This window comes from Triticum urartu, chromosome 1 (assembly GCF_003073215.2).
Source record: "Triticum urartu cultivar G1812 chromosome 1, Tu2.1, whole genome shotgun sequence".
Taxonomy (NCBI): domain Eukaryota; kingdom Viridiplantae; phylum Streptophyta; class Magnoliopsida; order Poales; family Poaceae; genus Triticum; species Triticum urartu.
The window spans coordinates 547257854-547270461 of NC_053022.1; the positions used below are offsets into that span (position 1 = coordinate 547257854).

Here is a 12608-nt window from a genome sequence, read left to right on the forward strand (position 1 = left end):
ACAAATGTATCGAACAGCCACTTGAATGACTTTGCATCTTCGTCTCTGATCAGGGCAACAACAAATATTGTTGACTGCAAGTGATGGTTTGTTCCAACAAACACTCCCAGAGGCATATGAAACCTGTTGGTCTTGTAAGTTGTGTTGAATGTTATGCAATCACCAAAGTCTTGATACGCTCCTCGGCAGCTTGCATTGGACCAGAAAATGTTTTTAATTGACTTGTCCTTGTCTACTTGTATGTCATAGAAAAACTCATCATTGATTGCCTTCATGTATTTGAAGAATGAAACAAGTTTCAATACATCATCCAAATCATCTTTCCTTGAATTCATGGCTTTCCTGCAAATTACATGCAAACATGCATTTGTTATTTTTGCTAGCAAAGGGTTATGACTTAGGATGCTATGTACATTGCAGTATGTGGATGTTTGAATACTTACTGGTTTAGTAGGTCTCGTCCGGTCATGCTTAGGAAGTAGCTCCCATCTTCATTTTCAGACAGCATGGACATGATTGTTGTGTGCTTGACATCATGGTACTGCAGGAGCTTTACGTACTCCAAAATAGTGGGGTCATAATTCTTGCGTGAGTGCAAGAATACCAGCATGTCGTCAGTTTGCATGAGTTGGTGATTATGATTGTACTCAATGTCCACTGCCACGCATGTGTTATCCTCCTGCACCTTCACCCTCATTCTTGCTTTGCAGCCTGTCCTCTGCGATGTTTTGTTTCGCTGCCTGTCAGCCTCTGAAACAGAAGTTGTGTGTTTTCCTTAGAACCCGCAAACAAAATACTTGTGATTGTCATTCCCTCCCGTCTTCCTAATTCCAAAATGGCGTATCTGTTATAAAATTCCCTTGCTTTCTCTACATCTTGGAATCGCATCTTTAGTCTTCGTATTAGATAATCCGGGAGATCCGACATCTGCAGAAAAAGAAAAAATAATCCAAACGGCACGTTAAAATGCAGTCTATGAATGTCTTATCATGGAGGGAGCAGAAAATTTGCAGATAATACAAGATGCGTATATAAATATTTTTGTTTCGCTTACGTGCGTGTATGATCGCAACTCCACCGGAGTCTGATGCTGTCCCTCTGGGATGGGACACGGCGGAGTAATCGTAGCAGGATGCAGGAGTGGATCACGAGGAGTACGGAGGGCTGAAGATGGCCTCTCTCTTGTTTGTGTCTTTTTTGCTTGAGGTGGTTGTGGAGGTATTGCCATCCTAGTATTGGTTTGCTCTTTTGTTTTGTGAAGCAATCCATATACCTTATGTCCCGTACAATTCTGACTTGTAGCAGTAGCAGCAGGATCCAACAATGGTAGTGTGCAGAGCACTCTCCTCCGTGTGTGTGTGTTCCTGTTGGATTTGTCCTGGGATCATGTTTAGTTGCTTCGCTTTGCCATTGATGAGGCACACCAGCATAACCTCCAGAGTTACACGCAGGACTTGAGCTAACCCCTCCTCCATGGGCGTGCTTTGGAGTCTGCTGGTGGATACAAAGAATCCGCGGGGGATTTCCGGCGTCACCCAATTAGGTGGAGGCACAAAGTTGTGCGGATAGTGCTGTGACCCAGCATCTTGGAAGTTTCCATGTGTTTCGGGTGTCATCCATTTTTGGACTAGAGCAGGTTGGCAATGATGTTGGTGCGTTTGTGGTGTGACCCATTGAGTGGGTGGTGCAACGCGTACAGGCTTAGGATTGTGTACTTGGTGCTGGGAACTTCTAAGCTTCTTCATTCGTCTCTCGTCTTGCTGACATAAAAGAAAAAAAATGTTTATTAGCACACAAGTTAGATCTGCCTATACCTTTGTAACTGAACTTAGCATTATTTGCAGCCCGAACTTCTGATATAAAAGTGGTGTTCATGTACATATTTTTCCCCTAGGACAGGCATCACACTCTTAACTGAGCTGAGCATCTGCCAATACTTTTGTACCTGAACTTAGCACCCTTCACAGAATGAACCTCACATTCTGTTAATTCTACACTATATGATTACTTATATGTACCTGAACTGAGCACTGTCGACACCCTGAACTTCTTGTTTGCAAAGGGGAAATACTGTCTATAGTAAAAAAAAGACTGAACCTTCATGACTTTGAATGCTTGAACCACTAGTGCATACCAACCTGACCTTCATGTGATCATATGTATCTCTTTTCCTTTTATTTTTTGCACACAACCAACTACGTACCGACCTGAACTCTAGCACACTTACTAGTTGAACTTCATATGGGTTTTCACATGTGAATGCAGGCAAGGGTTCTTCTGTTTGTAGCCTGGACGGAGGCTCACTTACTAGTTGAACTTCACATGGCTTTTCACATGTGAATGCAGGTAGATTTTCTATTGTTTTGTAGCCTGGACTGAGGCTCACACACTGCCAGAACTTCACATGGCTTTTCACACTACCAGAACTTCACATGGCTATAAGAAAATAATAGGCAGAAGGGAGTTCAACCATACCCTGGCTAGAAGTTCGGCCAACCTTTTTCCAGCAGTAGATAGGCCACCTTGAGAGCAATTCGTCGGGGAGCTAGGAGAGGAATTGCATGGCAATCCTTGTCTTGCAAAGGGCGCGAAGTTCATCTGCACGAAGAAAGAAGGTCAGGCAAGGCAAGATTGAAGGAGAAGGCAAGCAGAGTGAGGAAGTTCATCTACCTTTAGTAGATTTGAAGGCGTCGCTGATGCGGCCTCCGCCGCCGAGATGCTTCCTTAGCCGTGACGTTCACCGTAGCTTGCGTCGGGGCCGTCATCTGCTCTTCTAATCCGCTGGGCGGTGAGGATGGACCGAGGAGGAGGCTTCCGGAAGTCCATGGCGACCGTTCGTCTCAGAAATCCGGCGGCTTCGCCGGCTCCAGGCAACGCGGGCTCCCTCGCGCCCGCGTCCGCCGTCGCTCGCTCACCCGCGCCTGCTGTTGGAGAGGAGGTGGCAACGGAGGGGTGGCGCCGGATCCGGTCGGCGAGGAGCTTGAGATGGAGGGGAGGCGCCGGATCCGGCCGGCGAGGAGCTGGAGAGGGCGGCGAACAACGGGGGGGCGGGGATCGAGGGTAGGAGCCGCGAGGAGGGGGGCTGGGGCGGCTCGGATCGGGATGGGGGGGTCTGGTGGATCTTGTCAGGGCGGCCTCGGGATCCCGTTGGTCGGGCCGGCGGCACTTCAGGAGTTCGGGAGGGCCCTGTCGGGCCCTTATAGGGGCTGCTGTGATCCAAATAACTATTCTAATCCTGGGATTAGAATAGTGTTGTCCCATGCAACAATCTTGTGGATGTAGCAATCATAGCCACATGTTGAGCTTGGGATCTGGTCCAAAACTTTCCCCTGTTAGCATTTCTTGTATTTTAGGTATCACTAACTTATTTCCTCTTATAGCATATATACGCTACGGCGGTTTTGCCTAGGGCGCACATAAAAAGGTGGTTTGAGCCACAAAAGTAGATGGCATGGCGACAAGTCAGGAAAAACCAAACTTGACATCTCAGGCCCTGTACAATGAAAGGTGCTTAGGGGAGGTGATTAAAGAAATAAACTATATTTTTCTTAAGCACCAGTGCTTATTTGTACAGGAGAGACGCTTCCTGTAGAAATAGGCGCCGGTGTTTCAAAAACCCCGGTTTATTTTTCTAAGCATCTCTCGAAGCACCTCCCATTGTACAAGGCCTCATGCAACTAAAACCCGGAAAAGTAGGGACATTAAAAAATATTTAAATTAGAAAGATCTGTTTAAAAAATAGAAATGAAGATGTGATTCGAGGGATATATGTGGGAAAAATGCATGCAATATTTGAAACCAAGAAATGTGGGAAATACTAGAGTCTAGAGGTAAGTAAATGAACACTATGGATGATCTATGAATTTACTGAGATGAACAAAGGATGTGGACAAGGTCCACGTACACAGCGGACCAAACGACATGGTTTTCTCATCCCTTGGAACCAAACGACACGTTCGAGTTTTCTTGTTTGAAAGGGTCAGCGCACCTCCTCTAATATTTTCGCTCCTATATATGGGCCGGCCCTGGTACGGCGCTATATTCCCGATGCTTCGAGCCCCTTCCCCAAGCATTATCCAGAATATTCCGACTCCTCGAACCGTGTTCGTCCCTCTACAAATACCCTCTGCTCGGCCGTCAACAACAGAATCCCAACATAAGGTCAACAACCACCTAGATCGATCTCTCCCAATCTCTGCCACGGATCAATGGCGTTCTTTGGCTACGACCCATACGACTACGGCTATGGCTACCCCGCCTCGCCCTACAGCTACGATCCCTACTACCACCGCCCCGCTGCCGCCGATGCCTTCTTCCACGACGCCGAGGAGCTCATGCGGCTGTTGCTGCGCCTCGACGGCGTGCGTGGCGCCCGGGAGTACCGGAGGCGGGTCACCAGGCGCGTGCTCGCGCTCCAGGACGCTGTTGACGCGCTCGAGGACGCCCCTGCGGTGGTGACCGCCGATGCGCCGGAAGTTCAGGATGCAGAGGAAGAAGCAGAGAGCGGGATGGAGCCGGATCTGCCGGTTGAGGACAATACTGCGTCGGATTTTCTGGTTGCCGAGGCAACCGACACCGCGGCGATGGAGGATAATGCGGCGAGTCCCGTCGTCGTCGACGAGGCCGGGCAGACCGAGACCGAACTGGTGGCGGAAGGCGAGAAGGCCTCGGAGGCGGAAGGCGAGTGGGAGATGGTGGCGACGGGGGACAGCGACGTCTTCACCGGCGAGGAGGACCCTGCACCACCCAAAGCCCAGCAGCAGCAAGAACAGGCACAGGAGGAGAAGAAGACAGTGACCACCGACAGGCTGGACGCGAAGAAACTGATGGAGATGGTGACGGCGCTGTGCGAACAGAGCGCGCAGCAGTGCGCGCTCATCGGGGCCCTGGCCGAGCGGGTGGACACGCTGGAGGAGGCCGACCGGCGCAGGCGGAGGAACAAGAAGATCAAAGGATGGCAAGAAGAACACAAGTAGCTTCTACAGCGACTAATACGATAAATTGCTTCTAGCATGAGGCTTCGATTGGATTTTTTTTCATTAGCTTTTAGTAATCTTTTGTTTCAATTCCGTTGATTGTGTGAACAAACTTAGATTATGTCGGCAAATTTCATTACAGTTTGCTAAGTCTCAGTCGATTTAGACTTCATTATGTCTTAGCTGATGTAATATTCCACTGATCTTGCACTGAGATTCATACAAAAAAATTATTTTCAGTTTTTTTTCTCTGCATATACTATATGGCGCCTGCTAGGTGTCATCCGGATGATGCTAGTGGGAAATAAGCCGCCTCACCCACCGTTGATTTGAGTCAATATGGTATGGTTTGGGCCGCTGGATTCGCTGAGACTCGACCATGCCATGACTTCAAACCCAACTTGCACGTCTCCCCGCAGCCTCCAGACAGCAACGCATTGTCACACACACGTAACTCTACCCAGAGCAGCACTTCGCCGGCGAGCACCAGCTGCAACCCTCAGGCTGCAGCGACCACAGTAGCTCGTCACCTCACAACAAAACGGCCGAGGAGCTTGGCATACATTGACCACGTCAGTAGCGCCGACGAGCTCCGAGGTTGCAGCAACGCCTCTACTGTGATCACCCCTTCAGGCACCATTTGATGCTCCATTACTGCACCGGCGATGCTCCGACCATCCGCATATGCTCCATTGCAGCGCCGATGATGCTTCGACGACTCGGCGATGCTCTGTTGCAGCACCGGCGGTGTTCCCACGGCCCGATGATGCTCCATTGCACCACCAGTGATGCTTCGTTGCAGCGCAATGATGTTTCGGCAGTCTGACAAATGCTTTATTGGAGCACCGGCGATGTTCCGGTAGCCCGACGATGCTCCATCACAACGTCGGTGATGCTCCATTGCAGCGCCGGTGATGTTCTGGTAGTCCGACAAATGCTTCATTCCAGCACCGGCGATGTCCCGACAGCCCGACGATGCTCCATCGAGCGTCAGTGATGCTCGGTTGCAGCGCCGGTGATGTTCCGGCAGTCCAAAAAATGCTTCATTGGAGCACCGGCAATTTCCCGGCAGCCCGACGATGCTCCATCGCAGTGCTGGTGATGTTCCGGCAGTCCGACAAATGCTTCATCGGAGCACTGGCGATGTCCCGGCAGTCCGACGATGCACCATCAGGGCGCCGATGATGCTCGGTTGCAGCACCGGTGATGTTCTGGCAGTCCGACAAATGCTTCATTGCGGCACCGGCGATGTCCCGGTAGCCCCAACGATGCTCCATCGCAGCGTCGGTAATGCAACATTGCCGGAGATATTTCGGCAGTCCAGCGAGTGTTTCATCATAGCACCGATGAAGCTCCATTGTAGCTCCATCCCACATCGTGCAGCTCGATGGAGCTCCATCAGAGCACGTGCGACCCCTTGCAGCAAGGATGATACTGCAACCTGGTGACCACGTTGACGCCCTCTCGCAGCACGCCTTGCACGCGGTAGCGCCACCATCGCAGCCCCGGCGGCCTTCGCAGCCCTGCGCTCACCCACGATAGGCTTGCAGCAAAAGCCTTAGGCCGTCTTACAAACGCCGATCAGGAGGAGGAGGAGACGGGTCACACAGAGCTAGCAGAAGCCATGGCGTTCGTGTGGAAAAGAAAGTACGAGCGGGAGGAAGAAGCACGTGAGGATAAGATTTGTTGAGGAGAAAGATGCGGTACGTGGTGCTGGGCAGTTCACCGAGCCATGCACAACGTGAGTGGACGCATGGCATGCAGACGAGGCGGCTGATTTCTCTCCTAGAAATCAGCCAGATGGATTTAAGCGTTTTCCATATACTATATGCACTTGACTGAAATTTAGTTAAGTCTCAATCGACTGAGACCTATACACACCCATTTCATTAGTTTCAATTGAGTTGTCTGATGCTTGAGCTTTCAAAATTGGAACACATCTATGGCTAGATGTCTGTATTCAATTTGATTTTTTGATGAGTTTTTTTTTCCAGTTCAGTTTTGCAATCTTCAATAATATACAGTATAAAAAAGTGTACATCTTTTACAAGTTGGGACACTTGTATACACACAAGCCTAAAAAGTACCTCTCTGTCCTAATCTCTATCTCATCTTTAATCTTATTACTGTGTATCTAACGGGGGGGGGGGGTGGGGGGGGATCATCTCCATATGTAAACGAATGTCAAAATGAGGGTGAGGTTTAGCAGTGTTGGCACTGAACATCACACAGCAGCAGGCTTCGGGCTCTGGGTTCCGAGGTTCAGCCCATGTGTAAGCCGGCGGATTGGTAGTTGTTCGACATCTTGGGCAGCTTGATCACCGCGAGCACTCCGGCTGCCAGCGAGAAGATCGAGGCCAGGGCGAAGGCAGGGACGTTCCCTCCCCCCAAAAGCTTGTCCCATGGACTTGCTCCGAGTGACACTACTATCTGCAAAGTAGAATGCGGTCGACAGTCGTAAAGGTCAGGACATGTTCAGCGACTATGCATGACACAAGAGATCATTCTAGGTATAAGGGTCAACCTGAGGAGCGAAAATGGCGAGATTCAGAACTCCAGTAGCCAAACCTGGACATGGGCAGACATTCTCAGTTGAGAAGAACAACTGAAACATACTGTAACAAAGCAAACACCATTTAAATTTAAAGAAAGCTGCATGCATGGTGTGAAAGATTGACTCATTGCTTTTTGTGTAAGCCATGCTTCCTACTTTCATGTTGTGAATATGTTCCCTACAACATATATTTTTCTCTTCATCTCAATATTATTATGCTTCCATTGCCTATCATGTATGTTGTGATAGATCAAATCGTTGCTTCGTGGTGTGCAGATGCTTTGCGCCGAACAATGCCAACCACGCACTACACCACAGCACGGATGCAACAACATGTATTCTGCCGGGAGAATGCACTAAAGACGGCAGATAAACTGCCGGGAGGAAATTTCTCCCGGCAGATAGAACTGCCACAAACACGGCTGCCAGGGATTACTTGTCCCGGCAGTTTGTCTGTCTATTTTATTTGCCGGCAGTTATGTTTCTCCAGGCAGATTGATCATGACACGGGAACTAGTCACCGGCAATTAATCTGCTGGCAGAAACATGTTAACCCGGCAGTTAACATGCCATCACATTGATTTCACTAAAAAAAATTCTACGCAGCTTATCCATAATTTAATATACATTCAGTATGTTCGGACAATTAGGACAGATATCACAGCTCATATATACTTAGTTTTCAATCAAAGTTACATAATAGCCACATCCAAAACCTTAAGCTTCATTTGATAAGCGACCAAATACATGTTTCTGGATGCATTAAGGATGTTGTGCCACAAAAGAAAAAATGGACATGTTTCTAGATGTGCTACACATCCAAAATGAGCATACATCAGCTTATGTGCTGAAACAAACACCAAATGAGTAAAAAAAAAAACCAAGTATGGACGCCTTGCAGATCTTGCCAAACCTCCAACACTTCAAGATCTTGTCAAGCCTTCATGAGATGTGTTCAAGGCTTTCTTTATAATGTTGAGCTGAAAAAAGTAAAGTGAGATTCCAGGTTAGTCCAAAGTGCATCTGCATGCTAAATAATCACTTGCTAAATATAAATATGCGACTAATAAAGGCACAATCTAGTGCTTCTATCTATCAGCAAAAGAACGACTCTTATGAGAAGAGGAGGCGCAGCTCGGCAGCAGCACCACCACCATCAGCATAGCGTGTAGAGGAGGGTCAGCAAAGATGATGACAGGAAAAGAAGTAGCATCAGCAGCAACACAGGATCAGTCTGTCCACTCGCCATTTTATTTGTTTCTTCTTATTCATGCTTGAAGAAAATGAAGTCTTGGACCAATTTAGGAATAGATAGCTGCACATAGAACATCCCCTAACACATGATATAACCAATTTTTCTTCTACTTCCCTATGTAACATACGAAGAACTCAAAACTACAATTCAGATATGTTTCAAGAAACTCATGTCCATGAATGTTTCATTTACATCATTCACTTGTCGTCCATCAACCGAAATCAGAACTTCAACATTATTTCATATATGTGGAAGAGCTATACAGTAATAGAGCATGAAAAAAGTGTACCACACTGTATGTACATCTGTGACAGCAGATCCAACATTGCTCCTGTCAAAATTCTGAAGCCCTAAAATTATCTGTACGTGGACAGGCAATAATCACTATCAGAGTTCATCAAAAGGAGTACACTGCAGCAATGAAATTTATTAATAAACAATGAACTATAATTATTACCAACTAATAACATGTTCTTGAACACGTTTCAAATGGCCAACCTAGAGTACATGCACATATATATGTTTGTTAACCTTTTGGCTACATAGCACATTAATAACTTCCATGAGATAATGAACATTTCGAGACCTTATCACCTCATTATTTCTTCTAACACTCTGCTCTTTTTCATCCATCACGCCCACTGCCATTGCATCTTCTAATCAGTCATCCATGTCACTTTATCCTCCCTGGGTCACTTATAATTTGGACTTGTTGTCCTATATTTTTTGGACAATGTATGTGGCTCAGATATGCAAAACACTATCAGTTCAACTATTTTCCATCGGCAGCATATTAAATCTAAATCATGGAATGGTCCTCTGTAACTCTAACAGCCAACATAAAACTTTTTTCTAATAATAAGATATTACAATAACTTTCAGTCCAGTTCTCACTATTGTCGGATTATCCGTTTATATACCTACTACTGTAGGATTATCTGTTTATACGTGAGTTAATCGGTAGCAAAAATGGCTGAGCGATGCGGGTTTTTCTTTTGCTCCACCCTGAGACTGAGTGATGCGTTTTTTCTGTTTTTTTGTTTGATTTCACGAGGGCCTTAGAGCGCCGCGTGCAAGCAACGGGCCATCAGCAAATTGCACCAATACTGACTGCTTGGCTAGCTAGTTGTCCTTTGCTCGAACAGATGGGCACGCTACAATATTTTGGCGCCGCTGAGGATCGGCTACATGGGCCAGATCAAGGGGGCACAGATATGCTCGAGGGGGCGGGACCAGAACTCGAGGGGACGGGGGCGTCGGGCCTCCCATGTGGCAGCCGGTAGCCTGACCGGGCAGATCAAGGCAGATGAACTCTCTAGAAATTCATTGGGGAAGAACAAGCTTCAAATTGAACCAGACAACACAACAGTGAAGTAAAGAATAAAGGAGATGCATATGACCTGAACATGACTCAGACCAGAGTACTAGCCACCGCATCATAGTGCATTAGGCTCAAATAGGAGCTCTACTGCAGACATATATCCACCCCTGTAATCTTGCTGCTCGTCAGATCCGTACACATCCTCTCCCCCACATGCACATAACAGATAACACAGTGTAATTGTTCAAAATATTAGACATTATTTGTAAGGAGAAAATTGGATAAAGAACTTGCCTTGGATTGAGCAACGTGCTCAAAGTAGAGGTACTTGAAGTAGAGGAAAGACCAAGTCAAAATGTCATCAAAGGCGACTAACATGCGAGCACCTATCTACTTCACTACAGTTCAAATGAACCATTATAAGATAGTACAAATTATATCAAAACTAAAGAACCAGGGGACTGTACAACAAACAATTGAAGGTAAAAAAGTTACATCCTAAATAATATGCATAGGAGACAAATCAAATGGAACAAATAAACACAGCAAAAACATAGAAATAGTATCACTTAGCAATAGCCAAGAGAAATATGAATATTACCTCCTCAGTTTGCTTGTGGTCGCGTTGCTTCTTTTGCCACAGACTTATCAACTTACAGCTGCAAACATAGAAGCATATTGTTAAGCAATCAACCATGATAGGTAAATTTAATCTTAAGAACAGAAGCTTTGCATGGCCATGTGCTACATCATCCATGAGAATATAGTTATCTATATAATAAAAAATAACATTTGTTCTGTCCACAAATCAGATTTCACAAAAAAAACAAGCTACTACTTTGAGGAATCAAACAATTTAGCTAGGTGGACAGAGCAAGCGGGCTGAAGGCTTAAAATAACTAGTTTTGTTTCATCTCAAATTAAAATGAGCTCTGAAGGTCGACTAAAAAACTTAGCCAGGTGTTAACAACTCTAAGGTATGCACTTGTTAATCACCAATTGTCATTGTCCTTGGATCTAAAGGCCTGCTATAATCATCTATGACATGCCGTTCAGTGCTTTGACTTCTCTAAATTACCCAGAAAGAAGTTTTCAAACCATCTACATAACAATCCGCAAGATACTACGCTTATTTATACACAGTATAATACCCGATAAATTCAGTACAAGTAACATTTTTTGAAGGAGTGAGTAAAAGTAGCATTGCTTAGATTCTAGTTGTACATTGCTAGTTGATTATCAATTTTAAATGGTGAGAAAAAGTCATCCTAGTGGACAATTTTAGTTGATTATCAAGATACTACGCTTCAACTAGTTGCCAAATTTCTTGAGAGGTAAACTGGACCTGTTTGACCAGTAGGCTGGAAAGGAATTCCTAATTGTAACATCGCCTTAAAAAATGCACTGTAAATAAATCAAAGATTATAACGATAGTAAGACAAAACGTGGGAGAGCTACCATCATAAACAAGTTCAGCGTAAACATCAGTAACAAAAAAAATCAGGACAGAAGTCTACCATCGGGAGAGGATGTTGAGGAGGCAGAGCTTCTCGCGGGAGGGGACGGACTTCCCGCTGCATGGGGGAGAGAACGTGGAGGAGGCGGCCCCGTTCGCTGCTGGGGTGACAAGTCCTTCTTGGGAGAGGAAGATCACGGAGTACAGTTGTAGCGATGGAGCATTCTGCAGAGGAGCGTGGTCGGCGGTGGAGTGGCTCGGCCACGGGTCCGGTCAGCGGCGGCTTAGATCTATGTCAGTTGGGTGCTCGGCCCTCGGTGGCGCTGCAGACTGCAGTGGAGTGTTGGGGGCGAAGGCGGCAGTGGCCACGCCAGGGTGGAGGGTGGTTGGCGGTGGTTGGGGCGCAGGCGGGGTATGCGGTGGTTGGCGGCGGCAGCGGCGGCGAGGGCACGTCGCGATTGGGGGTGATGGCGGTCGAGTGAGGGCAGGACGAGTCGATTTGGGGTGATTTGGAGGATGGGTCGATTTGAGAGATTGGGGCCGCGTTTTTTTATTTTTGGAAGGGTACGTGCCGAAATTTTAGCCTCTCGCGGGCTTGCCTTTGCTTGCGTGCGCTTCGGCCCAGAACATTTTTCTTTATCATCAGTACAGACACAGGCGCTCATATACACGCGCATACACTCACCCCTATGAACGCACACACACCCTACCCCTATGAGCACCTTCGAGAGACTGAGTCGGCATATCATCTTGAGATTTACGAAGCCACCGTAGGCGCCTCGTCGTCGACGGGAACGTCTCCTCCCACTGAAAGCGCATCGCCGAAAATCCTGAAATAAATTCACGAATAATGCGAGCACCAGAATTTAAACCCTGGTGGATTGGGGATACCACTATCCGCCTAACCATCTCAACCACGGCAGGTTGATTCGCGGCCCAGAACATTTTGGTGTGGCGCCAAAGACATTGTCCCCGGCAGAAAATGGGCCGTGCTTTACTTCTTCCGGCAGAAAATAAGCCCTTGTACGTGGACACACTTCCCGGCA

The 12608-nt window shown here is 47.0% G+C and overlaps 1 long non-coding RNA gene and 1 pseudogene across 1 annotated transcript; one reads left to right on the plus strand and one right to left on the minus strand.

The window, feature by feature from the left end:
* The first annotated feature begins 4156 nt into the window (after window positions 1-4156).
* Window positions 4157-5215, plus strand: LOC125538764 (annotated as a pseudogene).
* Window positions 5216-8184: 2969 nt separating this feature from the next.
* Window positions 8185-12087, minus strand: LOC125538775. Its single transcript, XR_007296510.1, has 5 exons — window positions 11624-12087; window positions 10708-10765; window positions 10186-10504; window positions 9075-9145; window positions 8185-8510 (listed from the first exon to the last, which is right to left on the minus strand). It is a non-coding gene; the product is annotated as an uncharacterized LOC125538775 (long non-coding RNA).
* Between the last annotated feature and the right edge of the window lie 521 nt (window positions 12088-12608).